Source organism: Pan paniscus, chromosome 5 (assembly GCF_029289425.2).
Source record: "Pan paniscus chromosome 5, NHGRI_mPanPan1-v2.0_pri, whole genome shotgun sequence".
NCBI lineage: Eukaryota > Metazoa > Chordata > Mammalia > Primates > Hominidae > Pan > Pan paniscus.
This window is the reverse complement of record NC_073254.2, coordinates 191,096,984-191,120,045: the sequence shown is the minus strand read 5'-3', so window position 1 is coordinate 191,120,045 and position 23,062 is coordinate 191,096,984. Positions and strand designations below refer to the sequence as shown.

Sequence of the window (23,062 nt, the reverse complement as noted above, 5' to 3'; positions counted from 1 at the left end):
AGCTTAAAGTCATTATCTAGGTGTCTGTATTTGTATCCCTAGGTGAATAAGCAAATGGAGTTGCATAGAAATCTCCTTTGCAAAAGAATTCCAAATAATTGATGTAGACACTCAGCCACCAAGAAGGTGGAGCCAACTCCTCACTCCATAACTGTGGGCTCTGCATAGTGACTTGCTCCAAAAGAACACATGGACTCTAAACCCAAACCCGAACCCGAACCCCTAACCCCTAACCCCTAACCCTAACCCTACCCTAACCCAACCCTAACCCAACCCTAACCGTAACCCTAACCCTAGCCCGAGCCCTAGCCCTAATCCCTAAGCCCTAAGCCATAAGCCTAACCCCAACCCCAACCCCAACCCCAACCCCAACCCTAACCCTAACCCTTCCTCAGCCTCTCAACCTGCTTGGGTTACAGGTATGAGCCCCGGTGCCTGGCCAAACATTCCATTTTATATGCATATGCTAGGAATGAATAATCTCTAAACCAAATTATGAAAATTCTACCTTAAAAAATACCAATAGCAATATTATACTTAGGAATAAATGGAATGAAATGACAAGACTTAGATGAGGGAAATTATAAGACATTACTTAAGGAAATTAAATTCCCAATAAATGTAAAAACTTATCTTATTTGTGGATTTGTAGACCACATTGTTAAGTTTCCCAAAGTACACGAAGCAATCCGTGGATTCAATGTTATTCCTACAAAAATCCCAAAGGCCTTGGGACAGAAGTGGATAAGCTGATCCTGATCACATCCCAATTTCAAATTTTATTACAAAGGAACAGTAATAAAAACAGTGGGATCCTCGCACAGGAATAAACAGAAATATCAACTGAATTGAATTGGGAGTCCAGACAGAAAACAATACCTCTATGCTCAACTGATTTTAGACAAGGTCCATTACCAGTAAATTGGGGAAAGAATCCTGTCCTCAACAAGTGATGTAAGGCAACTTGCTATCCACATAAAGGGAAATGAAATTGTATCCTTACCTCATACCACATAAAAAATTAAACTACAATGGCTCAAAGACCAAAATAGGTGAAAACTAAAAACTCTGGAAGAAAACATACAGTTAAGCATTCATGACCTTACATGTAGCAATAGTTTCTTACATCTGACACCAAAAGCACAGACCACAAAAGGAAAAATAAATCAATTTATTTCCTCAAAATTTACAACTTTTACGTCTCAGAAGACATGAAGAAAAAAGTTGAAAGACAAAATGTTATAATAGGAAAAACAACTGTCTTATAGTATACTCTCAACACTCAACACAGAACACTTCTGTTACCAGATACATCGGTTTTTTCCCCACACAGACCAAATCTTGGGTACCAGCTGGGTGTCCTACAGTGCAACCCAATTGTGACAGTAAATGGAGAAAGCATCAGACCCCACAGGCTAAGGACTCAGTCCTAGGAATACACGTCATGCCCCTTGTTGCTTGCAAATTTAAATGACAAACACAAGGATGGTAAAAAGAAAGTGACTTTATGCCAGAGCTTAGCTGAAGGGAACATACAGGCTCTTGCCTTAAGGGAAGCGCTTCCACTTTCTGGGCAGAAAGCAGGGCTTTCGGACTTGCCAGAATGGCATGCAGGGGATGAGGTGAGGAGGTGCAGGGTCTATGGGACATGCTCTGATGTTTTCTCCATTAGGTGATCTTGCTAGCACCACCATGGGCAGAGCCAGGTTGTAAATTGACTGTTGTCTGCTGCCAATCTCCTGGTGGGGGAGAGATATGGAAGTGCCAGTTTGTTTCAAGGTTTGGTCCCTGGAACTTTTAAGTTATCACACAGTTGGAAAAGTTTGCAGTATAGGAAGTGTCTGGTGGAGAGACAGTAAAGCTTATAATTGCATTCCTAAAGAGCTAAGTGCAGGAACAGCAAAATGGTAAAACTAATTCATTTCTTCTGTAAGAAAATATGGGTACTCCGTTACAAGACTGTAACCACTTAAGGTGCCAACCACAAACAGTAGGTTCCCAGGTTACCTTCTGTCTGACTTTGCTACAGATTGGAGGCTCCCACAACACCCTTATTGGGTTCAGCAATTTGCTACATCACATTGCACAACCCATGAACGCAGTGTACTTACTATTCCTGACTTATTACCAAGGATCTTTTAAACGCTACAAATGAAAAGCCAGAAAAAGAGATGCACAAGGTGAGGTATGTGGAAGGAATGCAGGCCTCCCATGCCCTCACCAGACATGATCCTCCCAGTATCTCCTGTGTTGGGAGAGCAACACAGATGCTCTCCCAACCCTGTCCTTTATTACACAGGCAAATTGGTTACGTCTGTGGCCATAGGTGATCAACTCAACCATCAGCACCTCTCCCCTTCACAGAGACGGGACGGGGGAAGAAATTTCAAATCCTCTAATGACAAGGTTGCTTCCCTTGGCAGCCAGCCCCACTGAGGCTATCCAGGTGCCCCCAGCCATCAATCATTTCATTAGCATACGAAAGACACATTACTTCGTACATTCCCGAGGCTTAGCGCTCTGTTTCAGGACACTGCAGCAGAGACCACACATTAACTCTTATTACGTTCCAACAACCTATAAAATGGAAGAAAATGTCGGCACATTAGATACTTCATCAGTGTCTGTTATCCAGAATGTATAAAGAACTTTTACAACTCCACAGCAAAGACAACCCAATCTAAAAATTGACAAAAGACTTTAATACACACTTCACCAACAAGCACATGAAAAGATGCTTAACATCATTACCATAATTAAAACCATGAAGAGATAACCCTTAACTCACACAAGAATAGTTATACTAAAAAATAACAAGTGTTGACAAAGATGTGCAGAAACTTGAACTCTTAAACACTGCTTGTGACAATATGTGACAATAAGTGACAAAATGGTGCAGCCTACGTGTAAAATAATTTGATGTTTCTTCATAAAGTTACAAATAGATTTACCATATGACTCAATGATTCCATTCCTAGGTATATACCCCAAAGACCTGAAAACAGCTGTTCAAACAAAAACCTGTGTGCTCTTTAAATGTGTCAAGGTCATAAATATGAAGGAAAGTCTGGGAAACAGTTCCAGGAAAAGAAAACTGGATCCGAATGAAAAAAAAAAAAAACACATTATACTCCCAAGTGTGGCACGAGGTAAAAGTGAAGTGAGTTTGTGGACCGAATTATCATGTAGGAACAACGCTGATTTCCTGATCTAGGGGTTATGTGGTAGTTACCTGGGAGAGTGTCCATGCTTTCAGTGCAATATACCAGAGTATTTTGTGCGACACTGCAAATCTGGTACGGCAATAACTGTTGGGGAATCTAAGGGAAGAAAAAGTTCTATTTTGTACTACTACGGGAAGTTGCTTAGAAATATGACATTATTGGAAAGTAAGTTACTTTTTAAAACAACCATGTCAATACCATGCCAGCAAAGCAGACACATCATCAAAATCCATTACAGAGGCTATAGTTCAGCCAAAGCTGTAAAACCCTTAAAAAAGCCTCAATGTCAACAGGGTCCACTTACTAGATATTATTCTATATATTAGTATTAGAGGCAATTGTGTCAATATATTAGTGTTAGGGCATGGTATGGACATTTAGATTAGTGTTAGGGAATGGTGTGGATATTGTATTGGTGTTGGGAAATGGTGCAGATATTACATTACTGTTAGGGCATGGTGTGGATATTATTACATTAGTATTAGAAGAGATGGTGTGGATTAGATGAGTATTAGGGCATGGTGTGGATATTATTACATTAGTATTAGAAGGGATGGTGTGGATTAGATGAGTGGTAGGGCATGGTGTGGATATTATTACATTAGTATTGGAAGCGATGGTGTGGACTAGATCAGTGATAGGGAATGATGTGGATATTACTAAATTAGTACTGGAAGTGATGGTGTGGATTAGATCACCGATAGGGCATGGTGTGGATACTATTACATTAGTATTAGAAGCGATCGTGTGCATTAGATCAGTGATAGGTCATGGTGTGGATATTATTACATTAGTATTAGAATGGATGGTGTGGATTAGATGAGTGGTAGGGCAAGGTGTGGACATTACTACATTAGTATTAGAAGCCATGGCGTGGATTAGATCAGTGTTAGGGCATGCTGTGGATATTATTACATTAGTATTAGAAGCGATGGTGTGCATTAGATCAGTGATAGGGCATGGTGTGGACATTATTACATAAGTATTAGAAGGGATGGTGTGGATTAGATGAGTGGTAGGGCATGGTGTGGATATTATTACATTACTATTGGAAGCGATGGTGTGCATTAGATCAGTGATAGGGCATGATGTGGATATTATTACATTAGTATTAGAAGCGATGGTGTGATTAGATCAGTGATAGGGCAGGTGTGGTTATTATTACATTAGTATTAGAAGGGATGGTGTGGATTAGATGAGTGGTAGGGCATGGTGTGGATATTATTACATTGCTATTGGAAGTGATGGTGTGGATTAGATCAGTGATAGGGCATGGTGTGGATATTATTACATTAGCATTGGAAGCGATGGTGTGGACTAGATCAGTGATAGGGCATGATGTAGATATTACTACATTAGTATTGGAAGCGATGGTGTGGATTAGATCAGTGATAGGGCATGGTGTGGATATTATTACATTAGTATTGGAAGCGATGGTGTGGATTAGATCAGTGACAGGGCATGGAGTGCATATTATTACATTAGTATCAGAAGGGATGGTGTGGATTTGATGAGTGGTAGGGCATGGTGTGGATATTATTACATTAGTATTGGAAGTGATGGTATGGATTAGATCAGTGATAGGGCATGGTGTGGATATTATTACATTAGTATTGGAAGCGATGGTGTGGACTAGATCAGTGATAGGGCATGATGTGGATATTACTACATTGGTATTGGAAGCAATGGCGTGGATTAGATCAGTGATAGGACATGGTGTGGATATTATTACATTAGTATTGGAAGCGATGGTGTGGATTAAATCAGTGATAGGGCATGGTGTGGATATTATTCCATTAGTATTAGAAGTGATGGTGTGGACTAGATCAGTGATAGGGCATGGTGTGGATATTATTACATTAGTATTAGAAGCGATGGTGTGGACTAGATCAGTGATAGGGAATGATGTGGATATTATTACATTAGTATTGGAAGCGATGGTGTGGACTAGATCAGTGATAGGGCATGGTGTGGATATTATTACATTAGTATTGGCAGCGATGGTGTGGACTAGATCAGTGATAGGGCATGGTGTGCATATTATTACATTAGTATTACAAGCGATGGTGTGGATTAGATGAGTGTTAGGGCATGCTGTGGATATTATTACATTAGTATTAGAAGTGATGGGGTGGACAAGATAAGTGATAGGTCATGGTGTGGATATCATTACATTAGCTTTGGAAGCGATGGTGTGGACTAGATAAGTGATAGGGCATGATGTGTATATTATTACATTAGTATTGGAAGCGATGGTGTGGATTAGATGAGTGTTAGGGCATGATATGGATACTATAACATTAGTATTGCAAGCGATGGTGTGGATTAGATCAGTGATAGGGCATGGTGTGGATATTATTACATTAGTATTAGAAGCGATGGTGGGGACTAGATCAGTAATAGGGCATGGTGTGGATATTATTAGTATTGGAAGCGATGGTGTGGACTAGATCAGTGATAGGGCATGGTGTGTATATTATTACATTAGTATTGGAAGCGATGGTGTGGATTAGATGAGTGTTAGGGCATGGTGTGGATATTATTACATTAGTATTGGAAGCGATGGTGTTGATTAGATCAGTGATAGCGCAAGGTGTGGATATTATTACAAAAGTATTGGAAGTGATGGTGTGGATTAGATCAGTGATAGGGCATGGTGTGGATATTATTACATAAGTATTAGAAGCAATGGTGTGCAATAGATCAGTGATAGGTCATGGTGTGGATATTATTACATTAATATTAGAAGAGATGGTGTGCATTAGATCAGTGGTAGGGCATGGTGTGGACATTATTACATTAGTATGAGAAGGGATGGTGTGGATTAGATGAGTGGTAGGGCATGGTGTGGATATTATTACATTAGTATTGGAAGTGATGGTGTGGATTAGATCAGTGATAGGGCATGGTGTGGATATTATTACATTAGTATTGGAAGCGATGGTGTGGACTACATCAGTGATAGAGCATGATGTGGATATTACTACATTGGTATTGGAAGTGGTAGTGTGGATTAGGTCAGTGATAGGGCATGGTGTGGATATTATTACATTAGTATTGGAAGCAATGGTGTGGATTAGATCAGTGATAGGGCATGGTGTGGATATTATTACATTAGTATTAGAAGGGATGGTGTGGATTAGATGAGTGTTAGGGCATGGTGTGGATATTATTACATTAGTAGTGGAAACGATGGTGTGGATTACATCACTGATAGGGCATGGTGTGCATATTATTACATTAGTATTAGAAGAGATGGTGTGGACTAGATCAGTGATAGGGCACGATGTGGATATCATTACATTAGTATTGGAAACGATGGTGTGGACTAGATCACTGATAGGGCATGGTGTGGATATTATTACATTAGTATTGGAAGCGATGGTGTGGACTAGATCAGTGATAGGGCACGGTGTAGATATTATTACATTAGTATTAGAAGCGATGGTGTGGACTAGATCAGTGATAGGGCATGCTGTGGATATTATTACATTAGTATTACAAGCGATGGTGTGGACTAGATCAGTGATAGGGCATGCTGTGGATATTATTACACTAGTATTGGAAGCGATGGTGTGGAATAGATCAGTGATAGGACATGATGTGGATATTATTACATTAGTATTGGAAGCGATGGTGTGGATTAGATGAGTGTTATGGCATGGTGTGGATATTATTACATTAGTATTGGAAGCGATGGTGTTGATTAGATCACTGATAGGGCATGGTGTGGATATTATTACATTAGTATTGGAAGCGATGGTGTGGATTAGATCAGAGTTAGGGCATGGTGTGGATATTATTACGTTAGTATTAGAAGTGATGGTGTGGATTAGATGAGTGTTAGGGCATGCTGTGGATATTATTACATTAGTATTAGAAACAATGGTGTGGACTAGATCAGTGATAAGGCATGGTGTGGATATTATTACATTAGTATTGGAAGCGATGGTGTCGACTAGATCAGTGACAGGGCATGGTGTGGGTATTACTACATTAGTATTGGAAGCAATGGTGTGGATTAGATCAGTGTTAGGGCATGGTGTGTATATTATTACGTTAGTATTAGAAGCGATGGTGTGGATTAGATGAGTGTAATGGCATGCTGTGGATATTATTACATTAGTATTAAAAACAATGGTATGGACTAGATCAGTGATAGGGCATGGTGTGGATATTATTACTTTAGTATTAGAAGCAATGGTGTGGACTAGATCAGTGATAGGGCATGATGTGGATATTACTACATTTGTATTGGAAGCGATGGTGTGGACTAGATCAGTGATAGGGCATGGCGTGGATATTATTACATTAGTATTGGAAGCGATGGTGTGGATTAGATGAGTGTTAGGGCATGGTGTGGATATTATTACATCAGTATTGGAAGCGATGGTGTTGATTAGATCAGTGATAGCGCAAGGTGTGGATATTATTACATTAGTATTGGAAGTGATGGTGTGGATTAGATCAGTGATAGGTCATGGTGTGGATATTATTACATTAGTATTAGAAGCGATGGTGTGCATTAGATCAGTGACAGGTCATGATGTGGATATTATTACATCAGTATTAGAAGGGATGGTGTGGATTAGATGAGTGGTAGGGCATGGTGTGGATATCACTACATTAGTATTAGAGGTGATGGTGTGGATTAGATCAGTGTTAGGGCATGGTATGGATATTATTACATTAGTATTAGAGGCGATGGTGTGCATTAGATCAGTGATAGGGCATGGTGTGGATATTATTACATTAGTATTAGAAGGGATGGTGTGGATTAGATGAGTGTTAGGGCATGGTGTGGATATTATTACATTAGTATTGGAAGCGATGGTGTGGATTAGATGAGTGTTAGGGCATGGTGTGGATATTATTACATTAGTATTAGAAGTGATGGTGTGCATTAGATCAGTGTTAGGGCATGGTGTGGATATTATTACATTAGTATTAGAAGCGATTGTGTGCATTAGATCAGTGATAGGGCATGGTGTGGATATTATTACATTAGTATTAGAAGCGATGGTGTGCATTAGATCAGTGATAGGGCATGATGCGGATATTATTACGTTAGTATTGGAAGCGATGGTTTGCATAAGATCAGTGATAGGGCATGGTGTGGATATTATCACATTAGTATTAGAAGGGATGGTGTGGATTAGATGAGTGGTAGGGCATGGTGTGGATATTATTACATTACTTTTGGAAGTGATGGTGTGGATTAGATCAGTCATAGGGCGGGTTGTGGATATGATTACATTAGTATTGGAAGCGATGGTGTGGACTAGATCAGTGATAGGGCATGATGTGGATATTATTACATTAGTATTGGAAGCGATGGTGTGGATTAGATGAGTGTTAGGGCATGGTGTGGATATTATTACATTAGTACTGGAAGCGATGGTGTTGATTAGATCAGTGATAGGGCATGGTGTGGATATTATTCATTAGTATTGGAAGCGATGGTGTGGATTACATCAGTGTTAGGGCATGGTGTGGATATTATTACGTTAGTATAAGAAGGGATGGTGTGGATTAGATGAGTGGTAGGGCATGGTGTGGATATTATTACATTAGTATTGGAAGCGATGGTGTGCGTAAGATCAGTGACAGGTCATGGTGTGGATATTATTACATTAGTATTAGAAGGGATGGTGTGGATTAGATGAGTGGTAGGGCATGGTGGGGATATTACTACCTTAGTATTAGAAGCGATGGTGTGGATTAGATCAGTGTTAGGGCATGGTGTGGATATTATTACATTAGTATTAGAAGCCATGGTGTGCATTAGATCAGTGATAGGGCATGGTGTGGATATTATTACATTATTATTAGAAGGGATGGGGTGGATTAGATGCGTGGTAGGGCATGGTGTGGATATTATTACATTAGTATTAGAAGCGATGCTGTGGATTAGATGAGTGTTAGGGCATGGCGTGGATATTATTACATTAGTATTAGAAGCGATGCTGTGCGTTACATTAGTGGTAGGGCATGATGTGGATATTATTACAATAGTATTAGAAGGGATGGTGTGCATTAGATCAGTGATAGGGCATGGTGTGGATATTATTACATTAGTATTAGAAGGGATGGTGTGGATTAGATGAGTGGTAGGGCATGGTGTGGATATTATTACATTAGTATTGGAAGTGATGGTGTGGATTAGATCAGTGTTAAGGCATGGTGTGGATATTATTACATTAGTATTGGAAGCGATGGTGTGGACTAGATCAGTGATAGGGCATTATGTGGATATTACTACATTAGTACTGAAAGTGATGGTGTGGATTAGATCACCGATAGGGCATGGTGTGGATATTATTACATTAGTATTAGAAGCGATGGTGTGCATTAGATCAGTGATAGGTCATGTTGTGGATATTATTACATTAGTATTAGAATGGATGGTGTGGATTAGATTAGTGGTAGGGCATGCTGTGGATATTATTACATTAGTATTAAAAACGATGGTATGGACTAGATCAGTGAGAGGGCATGGTGTGGATATTATTACTTTAGTATTAGAAGCAATGGTGGGGACTAGATCAGTGATAGGGCACGGTGTGGATATTACTACATTAGTATTGGAAGTGATGGTGTGGACTAGATCAGTGATAGGGCATGATGTGGATATTACTACATTAGTATTGGAAGCGATGCTGTGGACTAGATCAGTGATAGGGTATGGCGTGGATATTATTACATTAGTATTGGAAGCGATGGTGTGGATTAGATGAGTGGTAGGGCACGGTGTGGATATTATTACATCAGTATTGGAAGCGATGGTGTTGATTAGATCAGTGATAGTGCAAGGTGTGCATATTATTACATTAGTATTGGAAGTGATGGTGTGGATTAGATCAGTGATAGGTCATGGTGTGGATATTATTACATCAGTATTAGAACGGATGGTGTGGATTAGATGAGTGGTATGGCATGGTGTGGAGATCACTACATTAGTATTAGAAGCGATGGTGTGGATTAGATCAGTGTTAGGGCATGGTGTGGATATTATTACATTAGTATTAGAAGCCATGGTGTGCATTAGATCAGTGATAGGGCATGGTGTGGATATTATTACATTAGTATATGAAGCGATGGTGTGGATTAGATGAGTGTTAGCGCATGGTGTGGATATTATTACATTAGTATTGGAAGCGATGGTGTGGATTAGATGAGTGTTAGGGCATGGTGTGGATATTATTACATTAGTATTAGAAGCGATGGTGTGCATTAGATCAGTGATAGGGCATGATGCGGATATTATTACGTTAGTATTGGAAGAGATGGTGTGCATTAGATCAGTGATAGGGCATGGTGTGGATATTATTATATTAGTATTGGAAGGGATGGTGTGGATTAGATGAGTGGTAGGGCATGGTGTGGATATTATTACATTACTATTGGAAGTGATGGTGTGGATTAGATCAGTGATAGGGCAGGTTGTGGATATGATTACATTAGTATTGGAAGCGATGGTGTGGACTAGATCTGTGATAGGGCATGATGTGGATATTATTACATTAGTATTGGAAGCGATGGTGTGGATTAGATGAGTGTTAGGGCATGGTGTGGATATTATTACATTAGTATTGGAAGCGATGGTGTTGATTAGATCAGTGATAGGGCATGGTGTGGATATTATTACATTAGTATTGGAAGCGATGGAGTGGATTACATCAGTGTTAGGGCATGGTGTGTATATTATTACGTTAGTATTAGAAGTGATGGTGTGGATTAGATGAGTGTTAGGGCATGGTGTGGATATTATTACATTAGTATTGGAAGCGATGGTGTTGATTAGATCAGTGATAGCGCAAGGTGTGGATATTATTACATTAGTATTGGAAGTGATGGTGTGGATTAGATCAGTGATAGGGCAGGTTGTCAATATGATTACATTAGTATTGGAAGCGATGGTGTGGATTAGATCAGTGATAGGGCATGGTGTGGATATTATTACATTAGTATTAGAAGCGATGGTGTGCATTAGATCAGTGATAGGTCATGGTGTGGATATTATTACATTAGTATTTGAAGGGATGGTGTGGATTAGATGAATGGTAGGGCATGGTGGGGATATTACTACCTTAGTAATAGAAGCGATGGTGTGGATTAGATCAGTGTTAGGGCATGGTGTGGATATTATTACATTAGTATTAGAAGCCATGGTGTGCATTAGATCAGTGATAGGGCATGGTGTGGATATTATTACATTATCATTAGAAGGGATGGGGTGGATTAGATGAGTGGTAGGGCATGGTGTGGATATTATTACATTAGTATTAGAAGCGATGTTGTGGATTAGATGAGTGTTAGGGCATGGTGCGGATATTATTACATTAGTATTAGAAGCGATGCTGTGCGTTACATTAGTGGCAGGGCATGATGTGGATATTATTACATTAGTATTGGAAGCGATGGTGTGCATTAGATCAGTGACAGGGCATGGTGTGGATATTATTACATTAGTATTAGAAGGGATGGTGTTGATTAGATGAGTGGTAGGGCATGGTGTGGATATTATTACATTAGTATTGGAAGTGATGGTGTGGATTAGATCAGTGTTAGGGCATGGTGTGGATATTATTGCATTAGTATTGGAAGCGATGGTGTGGACTAGATCAGTGATAGGGCATGATGTGGATATTATCACATTAGTATTGGAAGCGATGGTGTTGATTAGATCAGTGATAGGGCATGATGTGGATATTATTACATTAGTATTGGAAGCGATGGTGTGGGTTAGATCAGTGTTAGGTCATGATGTGCATATTATTACATGAGTATTGGAAGTGATGCTGTGGACTAGATCAGTGACAGGGCATGGTGTGGATATTATTACATTAGTATTGGAAGCGATGGTGTGGACTAGATCAGTGATAGGGCATGGTGTACATATTATTACATTAGTATTAGAAGCGATGGTGTGGACTAGATCAGTGATAGGGCATGCTGTGGATATTATTACATTAGTATTACAAGCGATGGTTTGGACTAGATCAGTGATAGGGCATGCTGTGGATATTATTACAGTAGTATTGGAAGCGATGGTGTGGACTAGATCAGTGATAGGGCATGATGTGGATATTATTACATTAGTATTGGAAGCGATGTTGTTGATTAGATCAGTGATAGGGCATGGTGTGGATATTATTACATTAGTATTGGAAGCGATGGTGTGGATTAGATGTGTTAGGGCATGATGTGGATATTATTACGTTAGTATTAGAAGCGATGGTGTGGATAAGATGAGTGTTAGGGCATGCTGTGGATATTATTACATTAGTATTAGAAACGATGGTGTGGACTAGATCAGTGATAAGGCATGGTGTGGATATTATTACATTACTATTAGAAGCGATGGTGTGGACTAGACAATTGATAGGGCACGGTGTGGATATTATTAGTATTGGAAGCGATGTTGTGGACTAGATCAGTGATAGGACATGATGCGGATATTACTACATTAGTATTGGAAGCGATGGTGTGGACTAGATCAGTGATAGGGCATGGTGTGTACATTATTACATTAGTATTGGAAGTGATGGTGTGGATTAGATGAGTGTTAGGGCATGGTGTGGATATTATTACATTAGTATTGGAAGCGATGGTGTTGATTAGATCAGTGATAGCGCAAGGTGTGGATATTATTACATTAGCATTGGAAGTGATGGTGTGGATTAGATCAGTGATAGGGCATGGTGTGGATATTATTACATTACTGTTAGAAGCGATGGTGTGCATTAGATCAGTGATAGGTCATGGTGTGGATATCATTACATTAGTATTCGAAGGGATGGTGTGGATTAGATGAGTGGTAGGGCATGGTGTGGATATTAGTACATTAGTATTAGAGGCGATGGTGTGGATTAGATCAGTGTTAGGGCATGGTGTGGATATTATTACGTTAGTATTAGAAGCGATGGTGTGCATTAGATCAGTGGTAGGGCATGGTGCGGACATTATTACATTAGTATTAGAAGGGATGGGGTGGATTAGATGAGTGGTAGGGCATGGTGTGGATATTATTACATTCGTATTGGAAGCGATGGTGTGCATTAGATCAGTAATAGGGAATGATGTGGATATTATTACATTAGTATTAGAAGGGATGGTGTGGATTAGATGAGTGTTAGGGCATGGTGTGGATATTATTACATTGGTATTGGAAGCGATGGTGTGCATTAGATCAGTGATAGGGCATCGTGTGGATATTATTTCATTAGTATTTGAAGCGATGGTGTGGACTAGATCAGTGATAGGGCATGATGTGGATATTATTACATTAGTATTGGAAGCGATGTTGTTGATTAGATCAGTGATAGGGCATGGTGTGGATATTATTACATTAGTATTGGAAGCGATGGTGTGGATTAGATCAGTGTTAGGGCATGATGTGTATATTATTACGTTAGTATTAGAAGCGATGGTGTGGATTAGATGAGTGTTAGGGCATGCTGTGGATATTATTACATTAGTATTAGAAACGATGGTGTGGACTAGATCAGTGATAGGGCATGGTGTGGATATTATTACATTAGTATTAGAAGCGATCGTGTGGACTAGACAATTGATAGGGCATGGTGTGGATATTATTAGTATTGGAAGCGATGTTGTAGACTAGATCAGTGATAGGACATGATGCGGGTATTACTACATTAGTATTGGAAGCGATGGTGTGGACTAGATCAGTGATAGGGCATGGTGTGTACATTATTACATTAGTATTGGAAGCGATGGTGTGGATTAGATGAGTGTTAGGGCATGGTGTGGATATTATTACATTAGTATTGGAAGCGATGGTGTTGATTAGATCAGTGATAGCGCAAGGTGTGGATATTATTACATTAGTATTGGAAGCGATGGTGTGGATTAGATCAGTGATAGTGCATGGTTTTAGATATTATTACATTACTATTAGAAGCGATGGTGTGCATTAGTTCAGTGATAGGTCATGGTGTGGATATTATTACATTAGTATTAGAAGCGATGGTGTGCATTAGATCAGTGGTAGCGCATGGTGTGGACATTATTACATTAGTAGTAGAAGGGATGGTGTGGATTACATGAGTGGTAGGGCATGGTGTGGATATTATTACATTAGTATTGGAAGCGATGTTGTGCATTAGATCAGTGATAGGGCATGGTGTGGATATTATTACATTAGTATTAGAAGTGATGGTGTGCATTAGATCAGTGATAGGGCATGGTGTGGATATTATTACATTAGTATTAGAAGGGATGGTGTGGATTAGATGAGTGGTAGGGCATGGTGTGGATATTATTACATTAGTATTGGAAGCGATGGTGTTGATTAGATCAGTGATAGGGCATGGTTTGGATATTATTACATTAGTATTGGAAGCGATGGTGTGGACTAGATCAGTGATAGGGCATGGTGTGGATATAATTACATTAGTATTGGAAGCGATGGGTGGACTAGATCAGTGATAGGACATGGTGTAGATATTATTACATTTGTATTAGAAGCGATGGTGTGGACTAGATCAGTGATAGGGCATGCTGTGGATATTATTACGTTAGTATTACAAGCGATGGTGTGGACTAGATCAGTGATAGGGCATGCTGTGGATATTATTTCATTAGTATTGGAAGCGATGGTGTGGTCCAGATCAGTGATAGGGCATGATGTGGATATTATTACATTAGTATTGGAAGCGATGGTATGGATTAGATGAGTGTTAGGGCATGGTGTGGATATTATTACATTAGTATTGGAAGCAATGGTGTTGATTAGATCAGTGATAGGGCATGGTGTGGATATTATTACATTAGTATTGGAAGCGATGGTATGGATTAGATCAGTGTTAGGGCATGGCGTGGATATTATTACATTAGTATTGGAAGCGATGGTGTGGATTAGATGAGTGTTAGGGCATGCTGTGGATATTATTATATTAGTATTGGAAGCGATGGTGTTGATTAGATCAGTGATAGCGCAAGGTGTGGATATTATTACATTAGTATTGGAAGTGATGGTGTGGATTAGATCAGTGATAGGGCATGGTGTGGATATTATTACATTAGTATTAGAAGGGATGGTGTGGATTAGATGAGTTGTAGGGCATGGTGTGGATATTACTACATTACTATTGGAAGTGATGGTGTGGATAAGATCAGTGATAGGGCATAGTGTGGATATGATTACATTAGTATTGGAAGCGATGGTGTGGATTCGATGAGTGTTAGGGCATGGTGTGGATATTATTACATTAGTATTGGAAGCGATGGTGTTGATTAGATCAGTGATAGGGCATGGTGTGGATATTATTACATTAGTATTGGAAGCGATGGTATGGATTAGATGAGTGTTAGGGCATGGTGTGGGTATTATTACATTAGTATTGGAAGCGATGGTGTGGATTAGATCAGTGTTAGTGCATGGTTTGGATATTATTACATTAGTATTGGAAGCATTGGTGTTGATTAGATCCGTGATAGCGCAAGGTGTGGATATTATTACATTAGTATTGGAAGTGATGGTGTGGATTAGATCAGCGATAGGGCATGGTGTGGATATTATTACATTAGTATTAGAAGCGATGGTGTGCATTAGATCAGTGATAGGTCATGGTTTGGATATTATTACATTAGTATTAGAAGGGATGGTGTGGATTAGATGAGTGGGAGTGCATGGTGTGGATATTACTTCATTAGTATTAGAAGCGATGGTGTGGATTAGATCAGTGTTAGGGCATGGTGTGGATATTATTACATTAGTATTAGAAGCGATGGTGTGCATTAGATCAGTGATAGGGCATGGTGTGGATATTATTACATTAGTATTAGAAGCGATGGTGTGGATTAGATGACTGTTAGGGCATGGTGTGCATATTATTACATTAGTATTGGAAGAGATGGTGTGGATTAGATGAGTGTTAGGGCACGGTGTGGATATTATTACATTAGTATTAGAAGCGATGGTGTGCATTAGATCAGTGATAGTGCATGATGTGGATATTATTACGTTAGTATTAGAATCGATGGTGTGCATTAGATCAGTGATAGGGCATGGTGTGGATATTATTACATTAGTATTAGAAGCGATGGTGTGGATTAGATGAGTGTTATGGCATGCTGTGTATATTATTACATTAGTATTAGATATGATGGTATGGACTAGATCAGTGATAGGGCATGGTGTGGATATTATTACATTAGTATTAGAAGGGATGGTGTGGATTAGATGAGTTGTAGGGCATGGTGTGGATATTATTACATTACTATTGGAAGTGATGGTGTGGATAAGATCAGTGATAGGGCATGTTGTGGATATGATTACATTAGTATTGGAAGCGATGGTATGGATTAGATGAGTGTTAGGGCATGGTGTGGATATTATTACATTAGTATTGGAAGCGATGGTGTGGATTAGATGAGTGTTACGGCATGGTGTGGATATTATTACATTAGTATTAGAAGCGATGGTGTGCATTAGATCAGTGATAGGGCATGATGTGGATATTATTACATTAGTATTAGAAGCGATGTTGTGCATTGGATCAGTGATAGGGCATGGTGTGGATATTATTACATTAGTATTAGAAGGGATGGTGTGGATTAGATGAGTTGTAGGGCATGGTGTGGATATTATTACATTACTATTGGAAGTGATTGTGTGGATAAGATCAGTGATAGGGCATGTTGTGGATATGATTACATTAGTATTGGAAGCGATGGTGTGGACTAGATCAGTGATAGGGCATGATGTGGATATTGCTACATTAGTATTGGAAGCGATGGTGTGGACTAGATCAGTGATAGGGCATGGCGTGGATATTATTACATTAGTATTGGAAGCGATGGTGTGGATTAGATGAGTGTTAGGGCATGCTGTGGATATTATTATATTAGTATTGGAAGCGATGGTGTTGATTAGATCAGTGATAGCGCAAGGTGTGGATATTATTACATTAGTATTGGAAGTGATGGTGTGGATTAGATCAGTGATAGGGCATGGTGTGGATATTATTACATTAGTATTAGAAGGGATGGTGTGGATTAGATGAGTTGTAGGGCATGGTGTGGATATTATTACATTACTATTGGAAGTGATGGTGTGGATAAGATCAGTGATAGGGCATGGTGTGGATATGATTACATTAGTATTGGAAGCGATGGTGTGGATTCGATGAGTGTTAGGGCATGGTGTGGATATTATTACATTAGTATTGGAAGCGATGGTGTTGATTAGATCAGTGATAGGGCATGGTGTGGATATTATTACATTAGTATTAGAAGCGATGGTGTGCATTAGATCAGTGATAGGTCATGGTGTGGATATTATTACATTAGTATTAGAAGGTATGATGTGGATTAGATGAGTGGTAGGGCATGGTGTGGATATTACTACATTAGTATTAGAAGCGATGGTGTGGATTAGATCAATGTTAGGGCATGGTGTGGATATTATTACATTAGTATTAGAAGCGATGGTGTGCATTAGATCAGTGATAGGGCACGGTGTGGATATTATTACATTAGTATTAGAAGGGATGGTGTGGATTAGATGACTGTTAGGGCATGGTGTGGATATTATTACATTAGTATTAGAAGCGATGGTGTGGATTAGATGAGTGTTAGGGCATGGTGCGGATATTATTACATTAGTATTAGAAGCGATGCTGTGCGTTAGATTAGTGGTAGGGCATGATGTGGATATTTTTACATTAGTATTAGAAGCGATGGTGTGCATTAGATCAGTGACAGGGCATGTTGTGGATATTATTACATTAGTATTAGAAGGGATGGTGTGGATTAGATGAGTGGTAGGGCATGGTGTGGATATTATTACATTAGTATTGGAAGTGATGGTGTGGATTAGATCAGTGATAGGGCATGGTGTGGATATTATTACATTGGTATTGGAAGCGATGGTGTGGACTAGATCAGTGATAGGGCATTATGTGGATATTACTACATTAGTACTGAAAGTGATGGTGTGGATTAGATCACCGATAGGGCATGGTGTGGATATTATTACATTAGTATTAGAAGCGATGGTGTGCATTAGATCAGTGATAGGTCATGTTGTGGATATTATTACATTAGTATTAGAATGGATGGTGTGGATTAGATTAGTGGTAGGGCATGCTGTGGATATTATTACATTAGTATTAAAAACGATGGTATGGACTAGATCAGTGAGAGGGCATGGTGTGGATATTATTACTTTAGTATTAGAAGCAATGGTGGGGACTAGATCAGTGATAGGGCACGGTGTGGATATTACTACATTAGTATTGGAAGTGATGGTGTGGACTAGATCAGTGATAGGGCATGATGTGGATATTACTACATTAGTATTGGAAGCGATGCTGTGGACTAGATCAGTGATAGGGTATGGCGTGGATATTATTACATTAGTATTGGAAGCGATGGTGTGGATTAGATGAGTGGTAGGGCACGGTGTGGATATTATTACATCAGTATTGGAAGCGATGGTGTTGATTAGATCAGTGATAGTGCAAGGTGTGCATATTATTACATTAGTATTGGAAGTGATGGTGTGGATTAGATCAGTGATAGGTCATGGTGTGGATATTATTACATCAGTATTAGAACGGATGGTGTGGATTAGATGAGTGGTATGGCATGGTGTGGATATCACTACATTAGTATTAGAAGCGATGGTGTGGATTAGATCAGTGTTAGGGCATGGTGTGGATATTATTACATTAGTATTAGAAGCCATGGTGTGCATTAGATCAGTGATAGGGCATGGTGTGGATATTATTACATTAGTATATGAAGCGATGGTGTGGATTAGATGAGTGTTAGCGCATGGTGTGGATATTATTACATTAGTATTGGAAGCGATGGTGTGGATTAGATGAGTGTTAGGGCATGGTGTGGATATTATTACATTAGTATTAGAAGCGATGGTGTGCATTAGATCAGTGATAGGGCATGATGCGGATATTATTACGTTAGTATTGGAAGAGATGGTGTGCATTAGATCAGTGATAGGGCATGGTGTGGATATTATTATATTAGTATTGGAAGGGATGGTGTGGATTAGATGAGTGGTAGGGCATGGTGTGGATATTATTACATTACTATTGGAAGTGATGGTGTGGATTAGATCAGTGATAGGGCAGGTTGTGGATATGATTACATTAGTATTGGAAGCGATGGTGTGGACTAGATCTGTGATAGGGCATGATGTGGATATTATTACATTAGTATTGGAAGCGATGGTGTGGATTAGATGAGTGTTAGGGCATGGTGTGGATATTATTACATTAGTATTGGAAGCGATGGTGTTGATTAGATCAGTGATAGGCATGGTGTGGATATTATTACATTAGTATTGGAAGCGATGGAGTGGATTACATCAGTGTTAGGGCATGGTGTGTATATTATTACGTTAGTATTAGAAGTGATGGTGTGGATTAGATGAGTGTTAGGGCATGGTGTGGATATTATTACATTAGTATTGGAAGCGATGGTGTTGATTAGATCAGTGATAGCGCAAGGTGTGGATATTATTACATTAGTATTGGAAGTGATGGTGTGGATTAGATCAGTGATAGGGCAGGTTGTCAATATGATTACATTAGTATTGGAAGCGATGGTGTGGATTAGATCAGTGATAGGGCATGGTGTGGATATTATTACATTAGTATTAGAAGCGATGGTGTGCATTAGATCAGTGATAGGTCATGGTGTGGATATTATTACATTAGTATTTGAAGGGATGGTGTGGATTAGATGAATGGTAGGGCATGGTGGGGATATTACTACCTTAGTAATAGAAGCGATGGTGTGGATTAGATCAGTGTTAGGGCATGGTGTGGATATTATTACATTAGTATTAGAAGCCATGGTGTGCATTAGATCAGTGATAGGGCATGGTGTGGATATTATTACATTGTCATTAGAAGGGATGGGGTGGATTAGATGAGTGGTAGGGCATGGTGTGGATATTATTACATTAGTATTAGAAGCGATGTTGTGGATTAGATGAGTGTTAGGGCATGGTGCGGATATTATTACATTAGTATTAGAAGCGATGCTGTGCGTTACATTAGTGGCAGGGCATGATGTGGATATTATTACATTAGTATTGGAAGCGATGGTGTGCATTAGATCAGTGACAGGGCATGGTGTGGATATTATTACATTAGTATTAGAAGGGATGGTGTTGATTAGATGAGTGGTAGGGCATGGTGTGGATATTATTACATTAGTATTGGAAGTGATGGTGTGGATTAGATCAGTGTTAGGGCATGGTGTGGATATTATTGCATTAGTATTGGAAGCGATGGTGTGGACTAGATCAGTGATAGGGCATGATGTGGATATTATCACATTAGTATTGGAAGCGATGGTGTTGATTAGATCAGTGATAGGGCATGATGTGGATATTATTACATTAGTATTGGAAGCGATGGTGTGGGTTAGATCAGTGTTAGGTCATGATGTGCATATTATTACATGAGTATTGGAAGTGATGCTGTGGACTAGATCAGTGACAGGGCATGGTGTGGATATTATTACATTAGTATTGGAAGCGATGGTGTGGACTAGATCAGTGATAGGGCATGGTGTACATATTATTACATTAGTATTAGAAGCGATGGTGTGGACTAGATCAGTGATAGGGCATGCTGTGGATATTATTACATTAGTATTACAAGCGATGGTTTGGACTAGATCAGTGATAGGGCATGCTGTGGATATTATTACAGTAGTATTGGAAGCGATGGTGTGGACTAGATCAGTGATAGGGCATGATGTGGATATTATTACATTAGTATTGGAAGCGATGTTGTTGATTAGATCAGTGATAGGGCATGGTGTGGATATTATTACATTAGTATTGGAAGCGATGGTGTGGATTAGATGTGTTAGGGCATGATGTGGATATTATTACGTTAGTATTAGAAGCGATGGTGTGGATAAGATGAGTGTTAGGGCATGCTGTGGATATTATTACATTAGTATTAGAAACGATGGTGTGGACTAGATCAGTGATAAGGCATGGTGTGGATATTATTACATTACTATTAGAAGCGATGGTGTGGACTAGACAATTGATAGGGCACGGTGTGGATATTATTAGTATTGGAAGCGATGTTGTGGACTAGATCAGTGATAGGACATGATGCGGATATTACTACATTAGTATTGGAAGCGATGGTGTGGACTAGATCAGTGATAGGGCATGGTGTGTACATTATTACATTAGTATTGGAAGTGATGGTGTGGATTAGATGAGTGTTAGGGCATGGTGTGGATATTATTACATTAGTATTGGAAGCGATGGTGTTGATTAGATCAGTGATAGCGCAAGGTGTGGATATTATTACATTAGCATTGGAAGTGATGGTGTGGATTAGATCAGTGATAGGGCATGGTGTGGATATTATTACATTACTGTTAGAAGCGATGGTGTGCATTAGATCAGTGATAGGTCATGGTGTGGATATCATTACATTAGTATTCGAAGGGATGGTGTGGATTAGATGAGTGGTAGGGCATGGTGTGGATATTAGTACATTAGTATTAGAGGCGATGGTGTGGATTAGATCAGTGTTAGGGCATGGTGTGGATATTATTACGTTAGTATTAGAAGCGATGGTGTGCATTAGATCAGTGGTAGGGCATGGTGCGGACATTATTACATTAGTATTAGAAGGGATGGGGTGGATTAGATGAGTGGTAGGGCATGGTGTGGATATTATTACATTCGTATTGGAAGCGATGGTGTGCATTAGATCAGTAATAGGGAATGATGTGGATATTATTACATTAGTATTAGAAGGGATGGTGTGGATTAGATGAGTGTTAGGGCATGGTGTGGATATTATTACATTGGTATTGGAAGCGATGGTGTGCATTAGATCAGTGATAGGGCATCGTGTGGATATTATTTCATTAGTATTTGAAGCGATGGTGTGGACTAGATCAGTGATAGGGCATGATGTGGATATCATTACATTAGTATTGGAAGCGATGTTGTTGATTAGATCAGTGATAGGGCATGGTGTGGATATTATTACATTAGTATTGGAAGCGATGGTGTGGATTAGATCAGTGTTAGGGCATGATGTGTATATTATTACGTTAGTATTAGAAGCGATGGTGTGGATTAGATGAGTGTTAGGGCATGCTGTGGATATTATTACATTAGTATTAGAAACGATGGTGTGGACTAGATCAGTGATAGGGCATGGTGTGGATATTATTACATTAGTATTAGAAGCGATCGTGTGGACTAGACAATTGATAGGGCATGGTGTGGATATTATTAGTATTGGAAGCGATGTTGTAGACTAGATCAGTGATAGGACATGATGCGGGTATTACTACATTAGTATTGGAAGCGATGGTGTGGACTAGATCAGTGATAGGGCATGGTGTGTACATTATTACATTAGTATTGGAAGCGATGGTGTGGATTAGATGAGTGTTAGGGCATGGTGTGGATATTATTACATTAGTATTGGAAGCGATGGTGTTGATTAGATCAGTGATAGCGCAAGGTGTGGATATTATTACATTAGTATTGGAAGCGATGGTGTGGATTAGATCAGTGATAGTGCATGGTTTTAGATATTATTACATTACTATTAGAAGCGATGGTGTGCATTAGTTCAGTGATAGGTCATGGTGTGGATATTATTACATTAGTATTAGAAGCGATGGTGTGCATTAGATCAGTGGTAGCGCATGGTGTGGACATTATTACATTAGTAGTAGAAGGGATGGTGTGGATTACATGAGTGGTAGGGCATGGTGTGGATATTATTACATTAGTATTGGAAGCGATGTTGTGCATTAGATCAGTGATAGGGCATGGTGTGGAT

The 23,062-nt window shown here is 39.3% G+C and overlaps 1 long non-coding RNA gene across 1 annotated transcript in view; it reads right to left on the bottom strand.

Moving 5' to 3' along the window:
* Nucleotides 1–1,152: 1,152 nt before the first annotated feature.
* The window catches only part of LOC129394289 (uncharacterized), a 140,939-nt gene continuing 119,029 nt past the window's right edge, over nucleotides 1,153–23,062 (bottom strand). The window contains exon 10 of the long non-coding RNA XR_010112558.1: nucleotides 1,153–2,577. This is a non-coding gene — a long non-coding RNA (uncharacterized LOC129394289). The remainder of the gene's footprint in view (nucleotides 2,578–23,062) is intronic.